Source organism: Brassica napus, chromosome C2 (assembly GCF_020379485.1).
Source record: "Brassica napus cultivar Da-Ae chromosome C2, Da-Ae, whole genome shotgun sequence".
Classification (NCBI taxonomy): domain Eukaryota; kingdom Viridiplantae; phylum Streptophyta; class Magnoliopsida; order Brassicales; family Brassicaceae; genus Brassica; species Brassica napus.
This window is the reverse complement of record NC_063445.1, coordinates 57478336-57487357: the sequence shown is the minus strand read 5'-3', so window position 1 is coordinate 57487357 and position 9022 is coordinate 57478336.

Here is a 9022-nt window from a genome sequence, read left to right as displayed (position 1 = left end):
AATCTTAAACATGAAAATGTATTAATGTTATACACAATTAAAGATTAACATGTTTTATAACACAGTAAACCATCTAAAAATTCTGCCCCGCATAATTTCCGATTAATCTCCGATTTTCTCTTTAGGCGCTAGGCCCAACCCGACCGTCCGACTAGCGCCTAGCGCGTTCCCGAACAGGGGTTTTAATTATGCTTCCTACAAACTTTTTCTCTAGCCCCGCCCCTGATCGAGCCATAGGATTGATTGGCCATCCTATGCTCTAGAGAAAAGTACGCCTCCATTCGCAAAGGCCCTCGAACGAGAGAGTGATATCTCCAGAGAACTTGTCCATTTTTCTTCTTATTATAGCCACGCGATCACGTGTAGCCTTGAAACCATGAGCCTAATTTTTATTTTTATTTGGGCAGTACTTGTACTTGATGTAGAAAATTGCATTTCTGGCATTGAGTCTCTCGTTTGGCACAACGATGTTCTCGTCGCTACTATACACGGCTACTTTAGAAATGACCAACTTCGACAGATCAAGCTGCAAAGAAAAAAAAGAAAGATGTGATTATTAACAATAGAGACCCGAGTAACACTGGAAAAAAGAAAAGAGAAGAGGTTACTACATTTGGAAGGCTAATATTTGCAGTGAAGAATGCAAGCTCCAAGTATAAACGAGTCCAGTCATTTTTTCAAAGCTCTGATTTCTTCACCTGCCAAAAGAAAACACATCACTTACAACACTGGACTACTACTAGTGTGAAAAAACAATAGTGAGCTTTAGTTTACCACGTAATAATGCTTTTTATCATCGAAAGCATTATCTCCCGGCCACTCAGGCAATGCACTTTTGTCTTCAGGTTCAGATTTAGTGAGTGGACTATAAGCTTGATCGTCTACACACAGAGATAACGTCACATTACATTGTAGAGGATCAAGAGGGAGTAACTAAGATATATTTATTTATTAGTGGAATTAGTTTTTATTCCAATTAAAAAACAACTTTTATTCATTATGTGAAAAAAATATAAAATGTAATGCAGCAAAACAACAGTGTTACCATGTGGTCCAGGCTTAGGTCTAGCAATAGAACAAGTCAACCTCTTAACGTGAAAGCCTTCTTCATAAAATTTGGACTGAAAAGTTACAAGGGAACCGCCGGCAGCTGGATCCTTTGCAACTGCGGTTACATAGTGAATGGAATAAGGTACTTTACGGTACACAGTGTACTTCTCTATGCCATGCAGCTGCAAGTTAGTCCCCTGAGAAGAATAGAATTTGAAAGTATTTATTAGATTGCAAGATCAAGAAACAAATACAAGAGAGAATAAGTTTTAAATTTTTTCACCTGGATCATATTGTACTTATGGATCCCCAACCTAGCATATAGGACGATGTCCTCGGGGGCGGGTTTATCCTTTGTGATCTCCGAAGCCCATAAATTACAACAGCCTGGTTTTGTTTTCATCAAATGCTCGATATCGAACCCCTAACCACACACACACAAAGCGAGACGAATATTAGGGTATAATAATATATGTTCTGTGGATCGATTCATTACAAAACCAAAGAAGATGAAAGACTTACACCACATTGTCTCACTTTCATCATAAACTCATGCTCCATCTGAAAGTTCAGAGACACCCAAATTATAACTCACACACAAGAGATTTCAAAAACACTTTCTTGTATATTAGAAACCTTTTAAACAATCTCCTAGATCTGTTTAATCTGATTTATGCTCAGTCACACACGACTAGCGACAGACTAGTTTCTAATCTCTAAATCACAGAGACCCAAGCTAAACACCTGTTACTTGATCTCTGTAGCCGACAAGAACAAACCTCTTGTTCTAGCTTTTTCTCCCTTAACGCTTAACCTAAAACTCTTTCTGATTATCTCATTAAGTAGACACAAAAAAGACAATATTCTATTTCCTAAAATCTTGCAAACTAGAAGATCTTCTTTGCTTCACATCCAAGCAATATCTTCTATTTCCATAAGTTTGTGACACGTCATAACTCGTAACAAACTCGCCATACTGTGTTACACAATCACCGCGCTATGTAACACACTCTTAGCTCAGCTCGAACACGCTCACAATCTTGAGCTTACATTCTCCCCCTTTTTATCTGAATGTGACACTCAACTCAACTTAGAACCAGCTGTCCTAACATCAACTAGATATCGCTGTCGCCAATAGCACAGGATCAGAGCATGTCGTACGCACAGAACAATGTCTTGCTAATGTAGTGCTGTTCTTAGTGAGTCAATTCAAGCTCTTCTAGCCACCATCTCATGATTGCAGCTCCCCCTGCATTATTGAATCACTGTCTCTCATTCTCCCCCTGTATTGAACAAATTTGAAATTCGACAAACCAGAAACACAACATATTGATAAGCTTAAGAGTGTCAGATTACACAGCCATATTAATTCAAAAGAACATATGAAGCAGCATCCAAGCAACATAGCAACATCGTAAACACTACAGACTTTCATTCGCTCAAAAACTCTCACTCTGATCACTGTCCTGCTCCATTACACCCTCCTCATCCCGTGAAGGCTGTTGTGTGTACTGCGGGTATTCTCCCCCTGAGTAGATGCACATTAAGATAAAACAAACAAGATTACAGACTCATAAAATTCAAGGAATGACTACAAGTATGACACCCTTACTCCTCACGCGAATCCGAATATTTTTCAGATCAGCTATGGTTCGCTCAATGTCAGCCAAAAGATCCACATACCGAGTATCAGCACCCTGTCCTCGACCTGCCTTGATGTCTTTGACAACGAGCTTCGGATATCCTGTGTACTCATCATCTTCTTCAAAAGACAACACAGTTCGTTGATAGTCAATGACTTGCTGAATCAGCGTAGGGAAGATGATCCTCCGAGACTTGTCAGTGTTAACGTTAGCTGAAAAACTGATGATCTGATCATAAACGGACTGACCAAAATTAAAACTTCTGTGATAATGAAGCATGTAGAGGAACTTGAGTCGCTCCTGATTCATTGAAGTGTAGTTAGTCGTAGGTATCCAGTTGGAGCACACGAGCTTGTAGAGCACCTGATTTGTCCGAGTTAGGTATTTGGAGCTCATGTCTTCCCAACGTTGCACTCGATTATCGGTCAGAAACGAGCACACAACGTCGATGTCAGCAGTCATGTAGTCAGGATCCTCTTCAAATCCCGGAATCAGATACAGAGCATTGATCAATGTAGGTGAGAAATCTACCATAGATCCACGAAGAAATACAGCAACGCCATCCTCTCTATTCTCAGCAGCCCCCAGATTCGCAATGAACTCTTTCACGACATTTGGGTGAAACAAATCGCAGTCAATTAGAGTATAGATCAGTCCGGACCTAACTACCACTCTTTTCACATCAGACAAGTTCTCATCATTCACATCTAACCTTTGTTGAATCACGAAGCCCCGGGGAGCCAACTTTTCATACCTTTCAACTGCATTGCTTGTGACAAACCGACTCGAGACCGGTGTGATGTGCGAGCGAAGCAAATCGGGATTCTCCTGATTTCGTGCCTGGAAAGAGGCACGACTTGCTTGATAGCGTGGCTCCTTGGGTTGGAAAGCTTCAACCTCGTCATCAGAGGAAGAGGTAACTGCAGCAGGTGGTGAAGGTGGTGACGGTGTTGTTTCTCGGTGCTGCTTGCGGACTCGTTTTCGGGAAGATTCAGAGGGCCCAGCGGCGGAGGAACCCGGCGCAGATGTAACTTTCTCAGACAATCGAGAGCTTCTGCGGGAAGGTTGCATGTTTCGACTTTGGAGAAAAGAAAAGATGTGGCGGAAACTGTTTTTGGGGGTGACACACGAAAAACCCTAATTCCACTCAATTTAAAGCATTAGTCCCAAATCAAGTTCCATTTATTGAATTAAATAATCATAAATAAAACCCTGTGTGTAAAGCAATAAAACTGATGCGTTATACACACATGTAACCAGAAGCACAGACTTCACTTACAGTCGTATAAGAGCAGAGGAGTCATGTGAATTGTGATATGAGCCAGTCCCGTAACATAACCAGCATATACACATAGGCATCTATGAACATGATGCCTGCATCTCGGGGGTAAAGTCAGTGGAGAACGATTTAGCCATACATCTAGCTACCAAAACTTTTATAAATGAAATCAATGAGTCAACCCAAGTCTGTAGCTATTTCTCAGCCGAGTAGCTGTCACAAACGAGATTCTGCTGTGTTCATTCAGTTAACCCCAACTCTGTTTTTCACACTCTTCTGTACAGTCTGGAAACACATGTTAAGTATCTTGTGCGTCTGTCTCTCCATCTTCACAAACAACCACGTTTCATCAGTTCACAAGCAATGAATACACAACTCCATTGTTAGGAAAGAGATGGAATCCAGAGACAGAGTGGAGTGACACCCTGCTCCGAAACATTTATCCCAAGGGATTGGTGACATGCCTGCCTAGTCAAGACAGTGATCGAGATTAGAGGCAAAGTGGGGTAACACCCAGCTCCATCATGAGTATCTATCATCCCAGGCCTTGTTCACGATTGATTTCTTTGTTGAGTAACACACCTCTTTCATGAGACTGCACACGAGTCTTATTTCTTGACCTTTTCGTGTGACACACGTTTATCCTTATGTAACACTCACCCTCTTATGTGTTTCCTCATTCAATCCAGGTAGTGATCAATACCTCAAACGTGAAATGGGGTAACATCTTAGTTCAAGGTGAGTGCCCTTCACCAGTGAATTAGAAAAGATAGTTAACCAGAGTCAGATAAACGAACTTACACAGCAAAACTTGTTGACTCAAGGTGTTAGTGGGGGAGTAGCATCGACGTACGGAGTCAATCAGTTTTTTTTTTTTTTTTTTTTTTTACAGTGACTCGTCCCCCTTCTTCAGGTCTTAATCAGAGTTCCATGATTCCCAACGACTTTCTAAGACCAAGAAAGGTGTTGTAATCCTGTGGTTTGGTAAAGATATCAGCAAGTTGTTTCTCTGTTGGTACATGCTCTAAAATCACAATCCTTATTTCCACCAACTCTCTCAAAAAGTGATGTCTTATATCCACGTGTTTAGTACGTGAATGCTGAACTGGATTTTTAGAGAGATTTATAGCACTCATGTTATCACAATGAACAAGCATGGAAGAAGAGATGATACCGTAGTCAACAAGCATTTGTCGCATCCAAAGGAGTTGAGTGCAACAGCTACCTAGTGCAATGTATTCAGCTTCTGCTGTGGATAGAGAAACACAGTTTTGTTTCTTGCTATGCCATGAGACCACGTTGTTTCCCAAGAAAAAGCAACAACCCGATGTGCTGTGTCTGTCATCTAAGCAACCTGCCCAATCAGCATCACAAAAACCTGCAAGATTCACATTAGTCTCAAATGTATAATGAAGACCAAAGTCAAGGGTGCCTTTCACGTATTTGATAATACGCTTTACTGCATTCATGTGAGACTCTTTTGGTTTAGCTTGATAGCGAGCACAAATCCCCACACTGAGGCATAGATCAGGACGACTCGCCGCGAGGTAAAGAAGACTTCCAATCATGGCTCGGTAGAGTTTCTCATCAACTGGTTTCCCATCGCTATCTCTGGAAAGTTTGGTTGTTGTGCTCATAGGCGTTTTTGCAGTTTTACTTGTCTGCATTCCAAATCGCTTGATGAGATTTTTGGCATAGGTACTCTGTGACACTGTGATTCCATCGGTTAGTTGTTTGATCTGAAGTCCAAGGAAATAGCTCAGTTCACCAACCATACTCATTTCAAATTCCTTTGTCATAGTCTTCACGAAGTCATCAACCATTTGCTTAGACGTTCCTCCGAAAATGATATCATCCACGTAAACTTGAATGATCAGCATGTCATCTCCATTTTCTCTGATGAACAGTGTCTTGTCCACACCACCTCTTTGAAAACCAGCTTGTAACAGGAACTCCGTCAGACGGTCATACCAAGCTCGTGGAGCTTGTTTCAACCCATAGAGAGCTTTCTTGAGCTTGTAAACGTGATCCGGAAAATGTGGATCCTCAAACCCTTTTGGTTGTGTTACGTAGACTTCTTCTTGTAATACACTGTTTAGGAAGGCACTCTTGACATCCATCTGATAGAGTTTGATTCTCAGATTGCACACCATTCCAAACAGTAGTCGTATTGATTCAAGTCGTGAAACTGGAGCAAAGGTTTCATCAAAATCTACTCCTTCGATCTGAGAGTATCTCTGTCCAACTAACCGCGATTTGTTTCGAATGATATTCCCTTCCTCATCAGTCTTGTTCTTGTGAATCCACTTGGTTCCAATGATGTTTACATTCTTTGGTCTTGGTACCAGTTCCCACACTTGAAGTCGTTCAAACTGTTCAAGCTCCAGGTGCATCGATTCGGTCCAGAATTCATCATCCAATGCCTCCTGAATGTTCGGTCCAGAATTCATCATCCAATGCCTCCTGAATGTTCTTAGGCTCAATAAGTGACACAAAGCATTCCACTTCATTCATCTTCACCACGAAACACACCAACTTTAACATCTCTTTGAAGTCGATTTGTTTCTTTCTTGTAACTCTTTCATCAAACAGTCCGCCAATCACATCTGAAGAGGAATGGTTTTTGTGTAATTTTCCTTGATCAAGATCGACCTTGGTCATCTCAGGTTCATCGTCTTCTTCAGACTCCTCTTTCACTTCATTCTCAGCTTCATTCTCAGCTTGTCGTGAGGAACTTGGCGTGACACCGTCTATTGTCTGTGTTACACGAACCTCATAGAATCCAATGCTATCGTCAAAGACTACGTTAACATTGTCGCCTACAAACTTTTTACGCTGATTAAACACACGGTAGGATGAACTGTTCACTGAGTATCCCAGAAACATCCCTACGTCACTTCTTGCTTCAAACTTTCCCAGATGTTCTTTGTCATTCAGAATGTAGCACAAGCATCCAAACACATGCATGTGACTCAGGTTCGGTGTTTTACCTTTGAGAATTTCATAGGGAGTAGTCTTGGTCTTTGGCTTGACATAGACCCGATTTATCACATAGCACGCAATGTTGATTGCTTCCGCCCAGAACCCAGATGGAACACTGTTTCCACACAGCATTGCTCTAGCCATTTCTTGCAATGTTCTATTCTTTCTTTCCACAACCCCATTTTGTTGAGGAGTTCTTGGAGCGGCATACTGATGACGGATACCTTGACTGTGACAGAACTTGTCAAACTGCTCATTCTGAAACTCACCGCCATGATCGCTCTTGATCTGAATGATTCCTCCTTTATCCTGTTTGAGCTGAAGAGCAAGGATTCTGAAACTCTCAAGGGCATCAGACTTGTTGCGTAAGAAGTCCACCCATGTATACCTGGAAAAATCATCGACCAATACAAAAATATATCGCTTACCCGCAATGCTTTCTGGAGTTATAGGACCCATGAGATCCATATGAACCAGTTCCAATATCCGTGTGGATCTTATCTCTGATTTTTTTTTGTGTTGTACCTTGACTTGCTTTCCTTGACAGCATGCTCCACATACTGTCTCTGTTTGTTTCTCCAAATCAGGGACACCTCTTACTACTTCAGCATTTACGAGTCTGAAGAGTCCATTTGTGTTCATGTGACCCAGTTTCTTGTGCCAGAGATCAAGTTTGGATTCAGCAGCTGCAAAACACACAGTGGAAGGTCTCCAAAGATAGCTGTTGTTTCCGGAACGAATACCCCTTAGCACGACATTGTTTCTTGCGTCAACGGCACGACATTCCTTGCTATTGAAGATAACCTCTAATCCCTCATCACAAAGTTGACTCACACTGATCAGATTTGCCTTAAGACCCTCAACAAAGTAAACATTTGAGAGTTTAGGCACATCAGGTCTGGAGGTTATTCCAATTGCACGGATTTTGCCTTGTCCACCATCTCCAAAAGTAACTTTTCCACCTCTGATGAGTTCGAGTTTCTCAAGGTAGTCTTCATTTCCAGTCATATGCTTTGAGCAACCACTATCAAAATACCATGGAAGTTGCGATTGTGATGCTTCTTCAGCAGAGGTATAAGCAACATTACTCACGATCTCTGTGTCTACTTGCACTCGCACCAGGTTGCAAACTAGATCATGTTCTGCTTCAGTGTGTGACTTAACAGAACTGGTGTTTATCTTAGAATGAGTATTCTCTTTGAAGTTCGGATACAGATCACGTTTGGCTATCCATACACAACCGTAAGCAGTTGGTTCGGTGAAGCACATGTTCAACCTCCATGCTCTCTCATACTGATGTCTTCGAAAGTAACAGAATCTGGCGTTGTGTCCTCGTTTCCCGCATAAATGACATCCGTTTCCAAGTCTTCTTGATTTAGGAACGACATTCTTGTTTCTTTCAACATGGACTCCTTTCTCTTCAGGTTTCTTTTCTTCAGTAGGAGATTCTTTCACAAACTTCGTTTCAGTATCCTTTGAGATAAATCCTTTATATCCCAAACCGGTGTTGAGACTCGGGCACTGTCCCAATGTAAGTATGTGATCAAAAGTTGCAGTACCAGATGAGAGCATGCGGACCTTCTTGTGATTTTCAGTTAGTTGACTTTCAAGTAGCCTGCTTCGAACAGTCTCTGCGGCTAAGAGATCACTCAATCTTTGTACGTGTGCTTCAGCTTCTTTACGAACTCGTTCATGTTCTGTCATTGCTCTCTTTAGTGCAAGAACTTCTTGATCTGACTCTCGGTCAATTGAGTAAGTTTTTGTCTTAGTGGTAGGTTGGTCAAGTTCCAGTATGTTGATCTGAGCTTTCATCATTGCTTTCTCCTTCAGAAGCTCGAGGTTCTCATGACTGAGATCAGAGAATTTGTCAAACAGAGTCTTGTACTCAGTTTCAAGATCTTGTTCAAGATCATCATCCCCATCGCTGTCAGCATCAATTACCTTTCCACTTTCTCGACCAACTAGAGCCATGAAGTTCAGGTGCAGCTCACTTTCTTCATTCTCGCTTTCAGATTCAGTGTCACTGAAACACATGAGAGACTTCTCTTTCTTGAGAATGCTAGGACAC